We start from the raw sequence: 20,813 nt of genomic DNA, 5'->3' as shown, positions 1-20,813 counted from the left end.
CAAAAGATATTCACTGAGACGATTGTACCACATATGACCCGATTGTTTCAATCTGTATAATGATCTTTGTAATTTAATTGAGTAAATTTCTCGGGGTCTTGAACTATATGCTTCAGGCATTTTTATTCCATCAGGGATCTTCATGTAAATGTCACTATCGAGTGACCCATACAAGTAGGCAGTCACAACATCCATTAAATTCATTCGGAGCCCATCTAGAATTGATAAACTTATAAAAAATCTGAATGTTGTTGCATCCTTTACCGGGGAATAAGTTTCTTCGTAATCGATTCCCGGTCTTTGTGAGAAGCCTTGAGCAACAAGGCGTGCCTTGTATCTCACAATTTCATGTTTCTCATTTCTTTTACGCACAAATACCCATCTATATCTAACGAGTTTTACACCTGCAGGTTTTTGGACAATAGGTCCAAAAACTTGGCATTTTTCAAGTTATTTCAATTCTGCTTCAATAGCTTCTTTCCACTTTGGCCAATCATTTCTTCTTTTATATTCATAGATCGATCTAGGATCATGATCCTCGATTTCCTCAGAAATATCAAGTGCAGCTACACATGCAAATATATCATACATGACAATTTCTTTATATGTTCCACCTCTTTCCTGAAATGACATAATTTATCGAGATCTCTTCATTATCAACAATTTCAGGTGTTTGATCATCCTTGGAAGACATCTCTTCAGTGATCAAATTTATAATGTCATTTGATGTTCCAACTTTCTTATCAAGTTTCCTTATTTTTCTTGGAGTTTTATCCTTGGATCCAATAGGTCTACCACGCTTCTGGCGTGCTTTAGACTCAGTTGCTAGCATGATTTTATTATCTTTTTCAGGAAGTATAATTTTATAAAGAACAATAACAGCTGGTATATGTGACTTTGTCACATTCTTGACATCAGAAAATGCATCAGGCAATTTATTTGTGACTTCTTGTAGGTGGATAATCTTTTGAACTTCAAGTTCACATTGATTTGTTCGAGGATCATAATGAGACAGGGATACTGCATTCCACAAAATTTATGTAAATGTTGGTAAATATTGCATTGATAAAATATTCCACAAAATATTCTCCAATACAATATTGGGGAATATTTATGATAAGAAGTTGGTCTCATCCATTTGAATTTTCAATAATTTTTCGCATCATTGTTGAACCCGGATGGCCTAAACGATCATGCCATATAGTAAAATTTGTCAGGTCAACAGATCTTGTATTCATAGTCATGTGTGATTCAACTGGATTTATGAAAGTATAATATAATCCAGAATTATATGATGGGAGTTTTTCTATCACATGTTTCCTCCCTGAGGCTATAGTCGTGATACATAAATATTCATTATCACGTTCATTTATCGTCTCAATATGATAGCCATTGTGGCGTATATCTTTAAAGCTCAAAAGATTTCTTTCGATCGGGTGGAAAAAATTGCATTTTTAATCAATAAACATGTACCAGTGGGTAGCACTATACTTGCTCTTTCAGAGCCTTCAATTATATCTGATGCACCCGATATTGTATTTACATTAGTTTTGGCTAATGTTAGATGCGAAAAATATGCTTTATTTTTCAAAACTGTATGTGTTATTGCACTATTCGCCAAACAAAAAGATTCTTCATTTTTTTATAACACATGATGAGAGGCTGCTGGCCATATTTCTTCACGAAAAAAATAAAATTAGAAGTAGAGGTAGAACATCTCAAGTACTTCATCATCGAAAAGAAAATTATATAAGCAACTGATAAGGATGATTATCATAGTTCGAAAGTCAATGTAAGGCCTTGTTTAGTTATTCTTAGGCTCATCACCACCAAATTTAGGCATATTCATATTAACATCTTCAAAGAAATCACCAACTTCCATGTGAGTAAAGGCCGAAGGATCAACTAGATCATCACTTCCAAGATGTGCTTCAAGATGGGCAATCCCCAAAGGATATAGGTCAGCAAAGTGCTTAGAGGTACGACATGTACTTCTCTAGTGACCTTTCATTCTACATCGACTATAAGTACTTTCACCCCTTTTAGCCATCGTACTTCCCTCAAATTTTTCCTCATTTATTGTCCGTTTCTGGTAGTAAGGCTTTCTTTTAAAGTTGGGGGGATTTTGTTGATTACGGCCTCTACCATGCACAAAATCATGACCACAGGTACGTCTACGCCCACGTCCACGTCCATACCCACGTCCATGCCCAACTGTTTTATTATCTCTATATTCATTATTAGTCACTACATTCACTTCAGGGAATGGTGTTGAGCCAGTTGGACGTGTTTGATGATTTTTCAGCAAAAGTTCATTGTTTTGTTCAACAAGAAGCAAAAAAGAAATCAGCTCAGAATATTTTGTGAATCCACGTTCACGATATTGTTGCTGCAAGAGCATTTTATTTGCATGGAAAGTGGAATATATTTTTTCCAACATATCTTTATCAATGATATTCTCGCTACATAATTGAGATGTAATCTTAAACATGGCAGAGTTATACTCACTCATACTTTTATAATCTTGTAATCGCAAGTGTAGCCAATCATAACGAGCTTTAGGAAGTATCACCATTTTTTGGTGGTCATATCTTTCTTTGAGATCCTTCCAAAGTGTTAATGGATCTTTAATAGTCAAATATTCAGTTTTTAATCCTTCATCAAGGCTGTGGCGAAGAAATATCATGGCTTTTGCCTTTTCTTGTTCGGAGATTTTATTTCCCTCTTTTATAGTGTCACCGACGCTCATTGCACCAATATGGATTTCAACATTAAGAATCCATGTCAAATAATTTTTTCCGGGGACATGAAGTGCGTTGAATTCAAGCTTTGTAAGATTCGACATTTTGATTACTAAAAAGAGAGGGTAATACGCATTAATATCAAGATAATGATATATCTTAATATAGAAGTTCACCGAAATTTCAGATTTTACATGTATAATAAACATAATATAAAACCAGAAAAAATTCATGGCCATGAATTTATATTCATGCCCATGAATTTCTGCCGTATCTCAAGTTGGTTCCCTTTCATGTGCATGCTTCGTTAATACTTTTATAATAAGCACATTCAATCAATATTTAAAATATGCAAGGAAAACACATATGCATTAATATTTAAAAACACATGATAATATAACATGATGATGGTGCATTGAATTCAATCTAATGGTACATTGAATGTAATCTACTGTATATGTAGCGTCTTAGCACGTTGCACCCATTTTCACCTTTATAATTTACCTCAATATTAAAGCAAGGAAGGTGGGAACTATTAAAGCAAACAAAGATGAAACATATTGATCCAATATCTCAGATCAAATCTCGTACAAAATGGCTAATTATGATAAAGTCAAATCTGATCAGTTTTAAAGAATACCAATTTACACTATGAAGATGATTTTATCTGAAAAAGTATAAAACACGGAAAAGTATAAAATTCCGGAATCTTTCCAGAATGGTATGGCTCATAATATTTGAACAAGTATTTAACTTACTATGAATTTTAGAAGTTACTGCATATCACCTTGAATCATACAATCAGATTACACAAAATGCAGATTTTGACATACTTATAAGCAGATTTTGGAAAAACACAAAGAAGCTCAATAAATTCCTTTACAACGAGAATAAGCTCAATAAATTCCGATGGATAATGAATCAGATACAAAATATACGAGAATTGGACACATAATAAACATATAAAGATCATCTTATTGCAAGCAAAACGAAGTAAACTAAAAAAATAGTGTACTTACCTCACGGACAAACTGAAATAATAAAATTTTCGTAAAATCCTTCTTCTTCTTGGATTTCCAACACCTATTTAGACTTTGATGATCTCCCTTAAACACTTAAGTAAAACTAATCTCCTTATTTTTATAAGCAAATCGTGCTGATAACGTGTTATATATAATATATATAAGAGAGATTGAGAGAGAACTAGACAATAATGAAAGATATCATCTTGTTATTATATATCATAAACAAAGTACAAGCAAGCAAGCCTTATATAGGCTAGTAGAATGTATGTTACAAGGAATGGAGAGCCAAAGGTTGATAGTAATTAAGATAATCATATGAAAGGCTAAGAGTCATCTATTAATACATAACCGTTATTTATTTTTTATTATGAAAAATTAGAACTAAATGCATATTGGTTTAGGCATTTATAGAAAACTAAAAGTGATTATATATAATTTTTTGTTAAGGGATACAAGGTTGGAGTGGCAAGAATTTTTACATATTCTCTAAAAATGCCACAAACATAACACCTAAATGTCACCTAGATTATTTAGCTACAGGTTTTCAATTTTCTAGTGTTCGAGATGTTCTTCAATGGGTAAATCTTTAACTAGAAATCTATGTGGCATTTCATATTGTGCTATAATGGGAAATTACTGTTAGCTAAAATTTTAGCCAATCCAATGATGTTTTTCATATTTATTGAACATGTAGAAACTTGTAGCAAAATTACATAATATTTTTTACCATACTGAAATTTTCTATTTAAAATAATTTGAATTAATATTAACTTACTATATTTAATATATAACCAACCATTATAACTTATCCCATTGAAGAATAATCCTTTACAGTTTTAGTAAATTTCAGGTAATCATTATTTTACATTGTTTTACCTAACGGTTTTAAACAATATCACTCAAGGTCCTCTAATGAGAAAAAGTAGTGTAAAATGCGATACATGTGACGCCCTCCAAACCCGGGTCAGAAGTTTGGGGTTCACAACACACGCAATATATATACCTGTATATAAAATATTATATGCATTGACCCTTCTTTACACAACCACGGATCGCAACAGGTTAAATTATGAAAACAAGCCACAACCTTAACTTTTATTACATCGTACCAAATCCTAACTAGTTCAACTTACAACTGATAATGATATCGTTCTTACAATTTTGCATAACTCATCTACAATATAAAGCTCCTGCTAGCTCGATCCAACTTAACCTGGAATCCTAGCTCGCACACTGGACAGGGAATCCTCGTTACCAACAATTTCATTTTCAACTGTTGAAAATATAAAAATATTTGCAAGAGTGAGCTAACTAGCTCAGCAAGTCATAATAGCAATAATTAAAGTTAAATAATGATCAATTGAAATGATTCTGAAGAATCAAGTTTCTGGATAAGCAATGATTAGAATTGGATATTCACTTTTTGTAATATATAATATATGATGTCAAAGATTACTAGAGCTAACAATGTCATTAACATCTATGATCTGAGCAGAAGATTAATGAATAGTTATTTACAACAATCAGTTAAGTTGTATTGTTATCTAAATTTGTATTTTGTACTTGTAACACTTAAAGTCTGTAAAAATGCAAAGGAGCAGACTGGAGTCTTTTTCCTAAAACAGTATCAAGCCTAAGGATTCAATCTGGAAGAAGATCAAGAAGATCATGCCTCAGAAGAATTTTGAAGAAGCTTGGAGTTGAATAAATCTGTTTGAAGAAAAATGTTCTAAGTCAAGATCTCTACAAGTCACAGATTTAATGTTATAGAGAAGTCATTCGAGAACTCCAGAATGACTTATCGAGAAGTCATTTAAACTCCAGAGAGTACCGACGGATAAGCAATATATACTCGACGGATGAGCTATATATCTACTCGATGGATGAACAACATCTACTCGACGGATGAACAATATTTACTCGATGGATGAACAACATCTACTCGATATATGAGCTATATATCTACTCAACAGATAAGCAATATCCACCGGGAGTAGAGAAGTCAGGAAAGCTACTCGAGAACTCAAAAAGATATCGACAAGTCATTCTTTCACTAGAGAACTCAGAGTTATCGACAAGTCTATATCCATTCGAGAACTCAAAGATATCTACAAGTCAAGTGAAGTTATGAAGACTAGAGATCTCGATGAGCTGAAGACCTGTACAATCCAAACTCATTATGGAGTACTAGAGATCTCGATAAGCCTTTGAACTTATCGAGATATCAAGTGTTCAAATGAATCAAACTGGAGATCTCGAAGTACAGTCTCAAAGTACAGAATTGCAGATCAGTTTAATATCCAAGATAAACAATCAACAAACAATCCAACAACTGGATTGACAAGTCTACAAAAAGCAACTTGAAGTGTGTGCAAGATCAATGGCAAAGATTAACTGACAGAGGAAGATTAAAGTAAACACGGGATACTAAAGATATGTGATAAGTGGCATTTTATACCACTTAGAACATCTTGTAATGGCTTGAATTGGTGTCTTGAAATCAAGTATTTTGTGTATTTGATGTGTTTTTCTCGTGTTTTTGCATTTCAGGGTACAACTTGCATAATTAGGGGGATTTCATCATAATAAGCCTAGGGAAGTACTTGGAACCAGTTGCGGGGAGTTGTGCGAATAAATCAGCAAAATCAGAAGCAAGAAGTGGAATTTTCCAGAAGGTGTGCAAGCGCCCGCCTGGAGACTGCAGGCGACCGCCTGGAGAGCAGGTGCCCGCGTGGGATTGGAGGCAGCCGCCTGGGGTCGGATTTTTAGATTCCGGATTTTTTTAATTTAAGTTCTATTGGGCTTCTGCAACTGCTGTTTCTTGTGGACTCTTATATAAGTAATCTTGGGAGACGTTTTCACAACAACAAGTAACAAGCAAGGAGCAAGTAACAAGGAGAGAAGATTAAGAAGACCGTTTTAGCATGCAACAATGAAGAAGAGGAAACATACGTTTATCTTGTGATTCTTTTAATTCGTTGTAACAGTGGATGCTAGTTTCTTTACTTTGAACCTTAATACTCTTGTGACGTACTCTGTTTTTATTAAGTATTTTTATTAGTTTATATCGTTGTGTTATTATCATGTTTTCATATGAACTCATGGTGACGATTTCTATCATGGGCTAATCGTGATCATGGGATCGTAGCGGATTTACTATGGATTTCTTTAGTTAATTGTTTAATAACTTGGTATGTGATGATTGTATGATATCTAGCATAGGTTGTGCTTATTCGTCTTATGTGCGTCACGAACATATAAGATAGCTTGTTAATCTCTTGTGAAGTGACAGTGAATCTTGAGATTTAGAACTTGCCATGCTAGCATAGGTTCATGTATTGTATGCATGATTAGTGGGTAACTCTAACCGTTTTACTTGCCCTGTATAATCCTAATGAATAACTTGCGCTTAAATTGTTATGTTATCAAATTCTGTAGACATATAGGGTCTCAGCATAATTGATGCCTATTTAACTTCTATCTTAATTGTGGATGTTTGGTATAATGGTACTTGTGCAACGAAAGTTGGCTTTTATCAGTTTCGTGTTGTTCGATTAATATCATCACCGTTACATGCTAAGGGTAATAACAATAACTATTGAATGAAGTAGTAATGAAGTTATAATATTATGTGTGTTTAATATTGTTAATTCAAGTGTTAATTTAAGTGTTTAATTCTCATAGTTAATAATTAGTTAATCAACCTTAAGTGTTATTGTCTTGACATTGAAGAGTAATCATACATTGGTGAGTAAGTGTTAATTAAATATAATTAATTAGAGTCTCTGTGGGAACGAACTAGAAATCATTCTATATTACTTGTGAATGCGTATACTTGCGTGAATTATTAGCGCATGCTTTGTGCCTAACAAGTTTTTGGCGCCGCTGCCGGGGACTCGGTGTTAATTTGTTTAGTTTATGTACTTGCCATCAGTGGTCATTAGGACTCATTGATTAAGACTTGTTACTTACTATTTCCGGTTGTGTTTCAGGTACTCTAGCGAGCGTTTGTCCAAACACGTTCTCGCACTTGCAAGAGGACTCTAGATACGGTTGAGGAGACAGATTCAGTTCTTGACATTCCAGAGAAGATAAATTTTGAAGATTCAGATAAAGAGAGTGAAAAGAAAGAACCTGTAATAATGGGTGATCGTATAATTCTAGCAGATCCAGCTCTTATGGACTTTTCTTGTCCTAAAATTGACGACATTCAGTCAAGCATCATTCATCCGTCCATTCAGGCCAATACTTTCGAAATCAAGCTGGGCACTATTCAGATGGTGCCGAATTCTGTTTCTTTCGGAGGTGCTGTGACTGAAGATCCCAGCATGCATACCAGGAATTTTGTCGAGATCTGCAGTACTTTCAAATATTATGGTGTTACCGATGAGGCTATCAAGCTGAGGCTTTTCTCATTCTCTCTGAGGGATAAAGCTAAGGATTGTTTACATTCTTTACCAGCTGGGTCCATCACTACTTGGGAAGATCTTGCGTAAAAGTTTCTGGTGAAGTTCTATCCAATGGCCAAGATTGTAGCTATGAGGAGTGCTCTTACTCAATTTGCACAACAACCAACAGAATCTATGTGCGAAGCTTGGGAGCGCTATAAGGAGATGTTGAGAAAGTATCCATATCATGGAATGCCTGACTGGATGGTGATCACTGGGTTCTTCAATGGTTTGGGGGCCCAACCTCGGCCTATGCTCGATGCAGCTTCTGGAGGCGCCTTGTGGGCCAAAAGCTATACTGAGGCCTATAATCTCATTGAAACTATGGCTGCAAATGAGTATCAAAACCCAACTTAAAGGATGATGCCTGGGAAGGTAACAGGTATTTTGGAAGCTGATGCAGCTACAACTATCGCAGCGCAGCTCTAAGCGCTGTCTATGAAGATCGATTCTTTAGCCAACTATGGAGTCAATCAAATAGCTATTGTCTGTGAGCTTTGTGCAGGCTCTCATGCTACGGATCAGTGTTCTCTTGTTAATGAATATGTTCAGTATGTGAACAATTATCAGTGACCGCAGCAGCCTGTGCCAACTACTTATCATCCTAATAACAGAAATCATCCCAATTTCAGCTGGAGCAACAATCAGAATGCTGTTCAGCAACCATATCAGCAAGCTGTAAGTAAACAGTTTAATCCACCTGGATTCCAACAACCTCAACAGTATGCTCAAAGGCAATTATATCCTCAACAAGGAGGTGCTGCTCCACCTTCTAGTGCTGATTTCGAGGAGCTAAAGCTGTTGTGCAAAAGTCAGGCTGTTTCTATCAAGACCTTGGAGAATCAAATCGGTCAAATAGCCAATGCCTTGCTCAATCGTCAACCTGGCATACTTCCCAGCGATACTGAAGTGCCAGGCAGGAAGGAAGCTAAGGACCAAGTCAAAGCTGTCACTTTCAGGTCTTTAAAAGTTGTTGAAGCTGAAAAAGCAAAGGATGGAGAAGCTGAAGTTGTAGATGAAGAAGAAAAGCAAAAGGAGAAAGAGGGGGAACCAAGGAAGACTACTGTGAACACACTCTGCCTGAGGGTAATATAGGGGAGAAACATCTCTATCCTCCACCACCTTTTCCTAAGAGATTGCAAAAACAAAAGCTGGATAAGCAATTTGGTAAGTTTCTGGAGGTGTTCAAGAAACTTCACATCAACATACCTTTCCCCGAGGCTCTGGAGCAAATGCCTAGTTATGCAAAATTCATGAAAGGTATTCTTTCAAAGAAGGTGAAACTGGACGATCTTGATACCGTTGCTCTAACGGAAGAGTGTAGTGCTGTGCTGCAACAAAAGTTACCTCCAAAGCTTAAGGATCCAGGTAGCTTCACCATTCCTTGCACCATTGGCAAGTTGTCATTCGATAAGTGCCTTTGTGATTTGGGAGCAAGCATCAATCTGATACCGTTGTCTATCTTCAAAAAGCTGAATTTGCCTGATCCGAAGCCCATCTACATGTCTCTATAATTGGCTGATCGTTCTATTACATACCCACGAGGCATCATGGAGGACGTGTTAGTAAAGGTGGACAAGCTCATCTTTCCTGCAGACTTTGTCATTCTGGATTTCGAGGAAGATAAGAAGATTCCCATAACCTTGGGAAGACCTTTCTTGGCTACAGGCCGTATCTTTATAGATGTGCAAAAAGGTGAACTTACTATGAGGGTACAAGATCAGCATGTAACATTCAATGTATTCAATGTGATGAAATTCCCTACAGAAGATGAGGAGTGCTTCAAGGTGGATTTGATTGATTCTGCAATTACTTCAGAACTTGATCATGTGCTAAGGTCTGATGCCTTAGAAAAAGCCTTATTGGGGAAATTTGACAGTGATGATGAGGAAGGCAATGAGCAGTTACAATATCTAAATGCTTCTCCTTGGAAGTGAAAGCTAGACATGCCATTTGAATCTCTTAGTAATACTGATCTCAAGAATGCTGAGGGAAAGCTCAAACCATCTATTAAGGAAGCACCTACTTTGGAGCTTAAACCATTGCCTGAACACTTGAGGTATGCTTTTTTAGGCGATGCATCTACTTTGCCTGTTATTATTGCATCTGACCTTTCAGGTAGTGATGAGGACAAGCTCTTGAGGATCTTGAGAGAATTCAAATCGGCCATCGGATGGATTATAGCAGATATAAAAGGGATCAGCCCTTCGTACTACATGCATAAATTTCTGTTAGAGGAAGGTAGCAAGCCGACTGTTGAGCAACAACGAAGACTTAATCCTATCATGAAAGAAGTGGTGAAGAAAGAAATTCTAAAGTGGCTGGATGCAGGAATCATATATCCTATTTCTGACAGTTCTTGGGTGAGCCCCGTGTAATGTGTACCTAAGAAAGGAGGTATTACTGTGGTAGTAAATGAGAAGAACGAGCTCATCCCCACTCGAACAGTCACAGGATGGAGGGTATGTATGACTACATGAAGTTGAATAAAGCCATGAGGAAGGATCACTTCCCTCTTCCATTTATTGATCAGATGCTTGACAGGTTGGCTGGTCATGAGTATTATTATCTTCTGGATGGCTATTCGGGCTACAATCAGATTTGCATTGCACCAGAAGATCAAGAAAAGACTACTTTCACTTGTCCATTTGGCACGTTTGCTTTTCGCAGAGTTTCTTTTGGCTTATGTGGTGCACCTGCCACTTTTCAGAGATGCATGATGGCCATATTCTCTGATATGATTGAAAATAATGTCGAAGTGTTCATGGACGACTTCTCCGTCTTTGGACATTTATTTGATGAATGTTTGAATAATCTCCGTTTGGTGCTAAAAAGGTGTGATCATTGCCAAAGAGTTGGGAATCTTAAGAGAAAGGATGAGATGCCTTTAAATGTAATGCTTGAAGTTGAGGTCTTCAATGTTTGGGGAATCGATTTCAAGGGACCATTTATCTCGTCTTGCAACAATCAGTACATCTTGCTGGCAGTCAATTATGTCTCGAAATGGGTAGAAGTCAAGGCTCTGCCGATGAATGATGCAAAATTAGTGTTGAGTTTTCTTCATAAGCAGATATTCACAAGGTTTGGAATGCTACGAGTTATCATAAGTGATGAGGGGTCGCATTTCTGCAATCGTAAGTTCACTTCTATGATGCAACGCTATAATGTGAATCATCGCATTGCTACTGCCTATCATCCGAAAACTAATGGTCAAGCTGAAGTGTCTACTAGAGAGATCAAGCGCATTCTATAGAAAGTTGTTTGTCCGTCTAGGAAAGATTGGTCTTTAAAGCTCGATGAAGCTGTTTGGGCTTATAGAACAACATACAAGACTCCACTTGGGATGTCCCCGTTTCAACTTTTCTATGGTAAGGGATGTCATTTACCTGCGGAGCTTGAGCATAAGGCTTATTGGGCATTGAAGAAGTTAAACCTTGATCTAGATGCAGCTGAGAAGAAGCGAATGCTTTAGTTAAATGAACTTGATAAATTTCGACTTCAAGCGTACGAAAACAACAAGATGTACAAGGAAAAAGTAAAAAGGTGGCACGACAGGAAGCTATCTCCTAAGTCATTTGTGCCGGGGCAACAAGTTCTTCTATTCAACTCTCGTCTCCGACTTTTTCTGGAAAGTTGAAATCAAGGCGGTCTGGACCATTTATCGTCAAAACTGTGTTTCCACATGGAGCGGTGGAGATTTTTGAGAACGATCCGGGCCAAGCATTCAAAGTAAATGGTCAGATATTGAAGCACTATTATGGGGATACGACAAACCGAGAAGTGGTTAGTGCCATTTTATTATCAACTTGATCGAACTACTCTACGTCAAGCTAATGACGTAAAAGAAGCGCTTCTTGGGAGGCAACCCAAGATATGAGACCATAGGACACCTTAGAATTTAGTACTCTATCCAAAAACCTAAAAAAATCAAAAAAAGCTGGCTAAAAAAATATTTTTTCCAGGGACCATACAGGCGCCCGCCTGCAGGTTCCAGGCGGCCGCTTGCTGGCAGGCGCTCGCCCGCTGGTTCCAGGCGACCGCCTGCGGACCCGAGTTTTGAAAATTTGGTTTTTCAGCTTATAAAAAACACAAAAACCCAACCACAGCACTACAAACACCATTACCCATGATTTTCTTCCTACAAATTAGCCACAACCCCACTTCTAATCTAATTCTAACCTTAATCCTACCCTATATATACACACAACCTTTCCATACACATCCATTATACTTTCAACTTATGAACTATCTCCTACACACAAAACACAACTCTACAACTCTTATTATCAGTTTCAATGGCCCCAAAGAGATCTCGAACTGTAGATAGAAACAACACCATTCCGACTGCTGATTCTTCAAGGGGTACTGTTGCGAGGCCCCGATTGATGGATAAGGCTGCTGAGGAGGAGTATGCTAGGCTTCTGACTAAGCCGATTTTGAAGGAGAGGATGTTTTTGCCATCGGGGAGGGATGGTGAGTTATTGCCGATGATTGCAGAGAAGGGTTGGATGACTTTTTACGAGTCACCTGAGGCGGTCCCGATGAGTGTTGTTCGCGAGTTCTATGTGAATGCCAAGGCCGACAAGAATGGGTATTTTGTTGTTCATGGGCTTACTGTTGATTATCAGCCTGCGGCGATTCGTCGTGTTTTTGGGCAGCGACAAAGGAAGCCCCATGAGGAGAATTAGAATGAGAAGACCCCTGAGGATTTTGACTCAGATTTGATTATTGCTACTCTCTGTCAGCCAGGAACGGTGTGGAAGTTTAAGACGGGATCCAGCGAGTATCGTTCTTTCCCGGCTGTTGCGATGAACAGATATGCCCGTGCATGGAATGCCTTTATTTGTGCTAATATTTTGCCTTCTTCGCATGCACACGAGGTTACAGTTGAGAGAGCCAGGTTGTTGTGGGGGATTTTGAATGAGGAGTATTATGTGGACCTTGGTCAGTTCATCTAACAAGGGATTTTGAAGTTTTTGAGGGGGAAGTTGCATTACAACATCCTGTATGCCTCTATTGTCATGAAGCTGTGCAAGGCAGTTGGAGTCCACTGGCCTTCTTATGAGCAGCCGCAGATGTCGATCGCTCCTATTGATTTATCGAAGCTGAATGCGATGCAGGAGTGGACGGGTGGAGAGCCTGAGGAGTATGGTTTGGGATATCATCTCCCAGGACGACGTCCAGCAGCTGGTGCTACGATGGCTAGGCCCAGTCAGGCTCAGGGGAGGCAGATTCTTCCAGAGGCCAGGGAGGAGATGGTTCGGGTATGGCTGATGTCCAGTATAGGAGGCTTTCCAGGAGGATGGATGCGATGTATGAGTCGCAGAGTAGGTTTGCGCAGGAGCTTACCCTAGCGCTTAGGACTGCTTTTAGAGGCCTTGGAGGTGACATCCAGTGGCCCATTTTTGGTGAGGACTTTGCTTATCCACCTCCTGACACTCCACCCTCTGAGGGTGATGATGATGATTTCTCTGAGTAGGTATACCCTGTGTTCCTTTCTATTACCTTCACTGGGGATAATGAAGATTTTAAGTTTGGGGGTGGTAGTTAAAGAACATATTTGTGTGTGTGTCATATAGTTGTATTTTCATGTAGTTTAGCTCATATAGTTGCATATTTTGTCATATTTTTTTTAGTTTTATCATGTCATTTAGCTCATGCATATACCATGATCCCTTTGTGTTGCTTTACCGATTGATATGTAATATTGATGCGAGTGTAGTGATAGCGTTAGAGTGATGTTGAATCTTGTTAGGATGGCATGCATGCTAGAAATACTTGTAATTTCAATAAGTCTTAAATTATGCTTAAGGACTATATTGTTGTCATGGTTTGATGGTTTTTGAGGTTAATCTATTGCTTATACTTAGAATATATGATAGGCACTTACGCTGTGTTCCAGAAACTTTTTTTGGAGAGAAAAGAAAAGAAATGTAAAAAATATATTTCTTCAGCTTGTTCCCGAACAACTTTTATGAAAGAAATGAAAAGAAAGCTACAGATTTGGTAAGAAGTTTTCTTTATTTTTGTCTCCAAAATCTTCTTCCCACTTTTGGAAAGATTAGGAGAGAAAGGAAAATTGGTTATTTTCTATTCTTTTCTTTTCTACCCTAGATTCGGGAACACAGCCTTAATGATAAAAGGCATGAAAAGATAAAATTGGAGTAAAAATTGGAATTCATTGCTAGTTGTGGCTAGGCGCCAAATGGCTAGTAGCCGGCTCGTATTGTATGCGACTAGTCTAGGGTTGAGCAAGATGGAGCGAAACGCACTTGCACAGAAATTTAAAAAAAGAGAAAAAAGAGTGAAAAAAAGAAAAGAAAAAAAATATGGTTTAATGCATAATTGATCACGAGTGAGCTCTTTGATATTCGAGTTATTAAGTTCTTAGGGGACTTTGTGGCTAGTGACCTAAGGCTTTTATAGTCTGGGATCCGCTAACCTAACGCTCGCTAAATGGGTACCATTGCATAAGTCTTTTGTGGACCTCACTCATTGCACGATCAAATAAGCATTTGTTTATTGTGTTGAATAAAGCATGATTACGTAATAAACTCCAGTGATCTTGAAGTGTTATAAGTCATTTTATGTCTAGAATATATTCTTCGTATAATTTTGTGATTGCCTTGAGGATAATTGAGTTATGATAATTGATCTAGTTTCGAAGCATATCTATTAAGTATTCACATACACCATGTTTCTAATTGTATGTTAGCTTGCGTGATTTGATTGATCTTTAGTCGCCCAATTACATTTATTGAGATGTCATGTGTTGGTTGGTTTAGTCATCACGATGAGGATCGCTGCATTCATGTAGTTTGCATTCATGCATGTTTTTATTTTGTTTTTGAGTCTGTGACGCTTGAGGACAAGCATCAATTTAAGTTTGGGGGTGTGATAAGTGGTATTTTATACCACTTAGAACCTTTTGTAATGGCTTGAATAGGTGTCTTAAAATCAAATATTTTGTGTATTTGATGTATTTTTCTAGTTTTTTGCATTTCAAGGTATAACTTGCGTAATTAGGGGGATTTCATCATAATAAGCCTAGGGAAGTACTTGGAACAAGTTGCGGGGTGTTGTGCGAAGAAATATGCAAAATTAGATGCAAGAAGTGGAATTTTCCAGAAGGTGTGCAGGCGCCCGCCTGGAGACTGGAGGCGACCGCCTCGAGAGCAGGCGCTCGCTTAGGATTGGAGGCGGCCGCTTGGGGTCGGATTTTCAGATTCTGGATTTTCTAATTTGAGTTCTATTGGGCTTCTGCAACTGCTATTTCTTGTGGACTCTTATATAAGTAATCTTGAGAGACGTTTTCACAACAACAAGTAATAAGCAAGGAGCAAGTAACAAGGAGAGAAGATTAAGAAGACCATTTTAGCACGCAACAACAAAGAAGAGGAAGTATACGTTTATCTTGTGATTCTTTTAATTCATTGTAACAGTGGATGCTAGTTTTCTTTACTTTGAACCTTAATACTCTTGTGGCGTACTCTGTTTTTATTAAGTATTTTTATTAGTTTATATCGTTGTGTTATTATCATGTTTTCATATGAACTCATGGTGACGATGAGTTCTATCATGGGCTAATCGTGATCATGGGATCGTAGCGGATTTACTATGGATTTCTTTAGTTAATTGTTTAATAACTTGGTATGTGATGATTGTATGATATCGAACATAGGTTGTACTTATTCGTCTTATGTGAGTCGTGAACATATAAGATAGCTTGTTAATCTTTTGTGAAGCGACAGTGAATCTTGAGATTTAGAACTTGCCATGCTAGCATAGGTTCATGTATTGTATGCATGATTAGTGGGTAACTCTAACCATTTTACTTCCCCTGTGTAATCCTAATGAATAACTTGCACTTAAATCGTTATGTTGTCAAATTTTGTAGACATATATGGTCTCAACATAATTGATGCCTATTCAACTTCTATCTTAATTTTGGATGTTTGGTAGAATGGTACTTGTGCAACGAAAGTTGGCTTTTATCAGTTTCGTGTTGTTCGATTAATATCATCACCGTTACATGCTAAGGGTAATAACAATAACTATTGAATGAAGTAGTAATAAAGTTATGATCTCATGTGTGTTTAATATTGTTAATTCAAGTGTTAATTTAAGTGTTTAATTCTCATAGTTAATAATTAGTTAATCAACCTTAAGTGTTATTGTCTTGACATTGAAGAGTAATCATACATTGGTGAGTAAGTGTTAATTAAATATAATTAATCAGAGTCTCTGTGGGAACGAACTAGAAATCATTCTATATTACTTGCGAACGCGTATATTTGCGTGAATTATTAGCCCATGCTTTGTGCCTAACAATATGCTAAGCCAAAAATGGGAGATTTGCTTTTCTATAAATAGAAATGACAAGTGACAGTTTAGAAAAGCTAATAGCATGTTTATTATCCACTGTGTAAACCAGCAGTTAACTGAGCTATAAATTTAACACCGGTCCTCTAGTTAGAAGTAACAATTTAGATCAAATTCTTGTAACACTCTCAAGAAGCCGAGTTCTTTAACTTCGAAGAGCTTAGAAATTTTATAGCAAAGCATCTTAATTTTTAATACAAAAATTAAGTGAGTTTTGAAGATCCGTGTTCTTTATTTTGTGCAAGTTTAATTTCTGCATGAACACTCTTCTATACAAGATTTAATTTACTTTGTTCAACCATTATCTTTCAAGAAAAGCCTAAAACCAGAAAAAACACATTCACCCCCACTTCGTGTGTGATTCATTACCTAACAAGTGGTATCAGAGCAAAATCTGAAAGAAAACAGATTCAAGATCTTGGAAGAATGAATACACAGAAAATCAGTAGCATCAAAATTCCTACCTTTGACAAAGCTGACTACACTCTTTGGAAAAAGAAAATAACGCTGTTTATCAAGGTGGCCAATCCATTCTATGTTCAGATTCTCAAGAATGGACCCTTCACTCCTATGGTAAGAGTTGAGGAATCTACAGATGAAGACATGATCATACCAGCTCATTATGCTCCTAAAGATCCAGCTGAGTATTCTGGCCCTGAAAAGGAGAAAGTCTCCCTGGACTGCAGCTTACAATTGATATTGATTGAGTCACTTGACAATGTGATGTACAACAACGTTGTCAACTGTGACACTACTAAGCAAATATGGGAGAAGATTGAAATACTCTGTAAAGGAACTGAGGAAGTTAGATCTAATCAAAGAAGGATACTGATTTCACAGTATGAGGGTTTCATGGCTAAGCCCAAGGAAAGCATTACTTAAGTGTTTGAAAGATTTAATAAGCTGATAAATGACTTGCAGCTTCATGAAAAGTACTATGAAGATGAAGAGATGAATCTAAAGTTCTTTCTTACTCTTCTTGATCATTTGGAACAGAAAATCTCAGCAATCAGGGAAGGGAGAGACTTGAGCAGGATAACTCTAGAAGTTCTATATGGAATTCTCAAAACCTATGAAATAGAGATGATTCAAAGGCAATCATTGAGATCTGGCCAATGACATGTTGTAGATGGTTCAAGTTCTTTAATAGTAAATGAAGGCCAAACATGCAATGATGAACCCAGATTTCATACCTCAGTTGCCTCAACAAGTGAGCAGAGAACAATTGATTCACATGAGCAAGTCATACTAGAATTGGAAAATGATGAGTTCTATACTCTTGAAGAACTGGATGAGCTAGATCAGTCAATGGCCTATCTGAAGGAATTTACGGATGAGCGGAAGCGAGATATAACATTTATTCCGTAAAAACCATATACGGTACATATAGAAAAACGTATAAAAAGGAAAAACTGAGGAATCGTAACCATACCTTGTGAATCGAAGCTTTATAAAATGGAGTGCTAGCAGTTGCTCCTCAGTGTGTGAAGCGCTCTACCGGTATCCACCAAGAATGATCCTCTATGATGAACCTTTTATAAAACCGAGCTTTTATAAAATGGAGTTTTTGGGAGAGAGAGAGAGAGAGAGAGAGAGAGAGAGGAAGAAGATGGAGACTAGGGTTTTCACAAAACCAAAATTGTGTAAATAGAATGAGCCATCTCATTCTATTTATAGGGCTCTCCTAGGGTTATAAAATATATCTTTATATATATATTAACCCCCACATTTTAACTTTATAAAATGCTTTAATAATAATTGAAACTATTTTAATCATTATTTCTTTTTCTAAACTATTTAGAAAATAATTCTCTCTCTCATTATTTCATCAAAGAAAATATTCTTTTATGGTGTGACCCTGTAGGTTTAATATTATTCCGGTAGTAGAAATAAATAATAATAAAGTTTTATTAATTATTTATATGAATACTAAATTCACTAAATATAATTAACTGATTAATTATATTTATTCTACATCGTGAGTGATGCTTCTCAACATATCGCGACTATCCGGATAATATGAATTCACTGCTTAGAATACCAAGAACCTGTCAGTGACTAGTTACCGTACAATGAATTCCTTCTACCCTTATAATATCCCGATTAAATACAAGGCATGGATCTTGTGTCAGGCCTATCAAATTTAATCATAAGATTTCTTATTCTTAATGCAAAGTTCATATTAATGCAAATTAGAAACTTCTTTCTAATTTTATACACTCTGGCCAGAGATTCCAGAACTCGCATACTAAGAATAACATAGGATATTCTCTTCCTATACTGGAAGGGGTAGATCCTCTATTGACGTTAACTATCTCTATATACAAATTCCTATGCCTAGAATAGACCTAATGGATGTCCTTGAGACAAAGGACTAAACCAAAGCACAGTTCATTATATACAAGATAACTTTAACGATCTCAAGTCTAATGACACTTGTACAACTATCACTCAGTGAATCACTGTGAGGAATATGTGTATTAGTTTGATGATAAGTTCAGCAAAACACTTAAGTAGAAATCTAGTGTTTGTAGCCTCAACGGATAAGACCATCTTGGCTATCCGTTGAAGGAGTAGCCTTACTTAGCAATAAGTTTGGTATTGTAGCACATCTCACTCTCTGGTTTCAAGCTGTAATTCTTAGATGTTGTTAGGAGATAATCAGTCATGTTGACTACTAATGGATGTACAAGTAGGAGGGCTAATTGTAAATATTTCATGCCTTGTAATTTTGTATAAGTGAAGAAGTGTCAACGGATGTCTCTAACGCTTCAACGGATAAGTGCTTCAACGGATAAAGCTTCAACTGCTAGAGCATCAACGGATAAAGCCATCAACGGATGAAAGCTTCAACGGATGAACTGCTAGAGCATCAATGGATAAAGCCATCAATGGATGAAAGCTTCAACGGATGCACTGCTAGAGCATCAACGGATAAAGCCATCAACGGATGAAAGCTTCAACGGATGCTCAGTCTCATAGCAGTTGATAGTGACAGTTAACAAAGCTGACAGAGGCACATGGATTGACAGAGATGTGGTAGCCTATTTCAGGAACAGCAGAAAAAGCAGCCGTTTTTAGTCTGGTTCATAATGGAAAGTCAACAGATAATTCCATATTACACTGGATAAAAATGGAACAGAAACAAGTGGAGAACTATAGTCCTATTGTACTTTATCTTTGTCTTCACTTGTAAACTTGGTGTTATATAAACCAAGTAGCAGCTAGTAATTAGATATGAATTTTCCCTGAACTGTTTAGAAATATCAAGAGAGAAAATCATCTAGTTTGTACTAGGAAGCAGCTGTGATTTAATTTTGAATCACAGATTTTCTGAAATAACACATCTCTGGTGGAACAACAAATCCACCAGAAAAGTTTTTAAGTTCTTTGTGTTCATTACATTTGTGTTTAAATATATATATCTGTCTGCATCAGCTCCAAGCAATTTATACACATTTGATCACTCAAACACTTAGTCTTACAAATTGCTCAAAACTTGAAAAAGTTTTGAGATTTACATTCAACCCCCCTTCTGTAAATCTCATTGTTAGTCCACTGGGAATAACAATTGGTATCAGAACGAGCTCTTAACATACAAAGAGTTTAAAGATCTATTCTGCTAACAGCATGAGTAAGAAGGATATTGGTGTAAAGATTCCAATCCTGGAAAGAGATAACTATCATCACTGGAAGGTGAAGATGCATTTACATCTTCTCTCTCAAGATGAAAGCTATATCAACTGCATTGAGAATGGTCCTCACATCCCACACAAGGTGGCCACAGCTGCTACTGCTACAGTTGCTGTTGAACAGTCTATTCCCAAGTCAAAGGCAGAATGGACTGTTGAAGATATTGAAGAGGTCCACAAGGACAAGAAAGCCATGAACATTTTGTTTAATGGCCTGGATCAAGATATGTTTGACAATGTCATCAATAGCCAAACTGCTAAGGAAATTTGGGATACTGTGCAGCGTATCTGTGAAGGCACTGAGCAAGTTAGAGAAAACAAAATGCAGCTTCTCATTCAACAATATGAATATTTCCACTTTGAAGAAGGAGAATCATTGAATGATACATTCAACAGATTTCAGAAACTATTGAATGGATTAAAGCTGTATGGGAGAGTGTACCAAGTTAAGGACTCCAATCTAAAATTTCTAAGATCTCTACCAAAGAAATGGAAGCCTATGACTGTTTCTCTAAGAAATTCTCA

This window comes from Apium graveolens, chromosome 10 (genome assembly GCF_009905375.1).
Source record: "Apium graveolens cultivar Ventura chromosome 10, ASM990537v1, whole genome shotgun sequence".
Lineage (NCBI taxonomy): Eukaryota > Viridiplantae > Streptophyta > Magnoliopsida > Apiales > Apiaceae > Apium > Apium graveolens.
Note: the sequence above shows the minus strand (reverse complement) of the source record.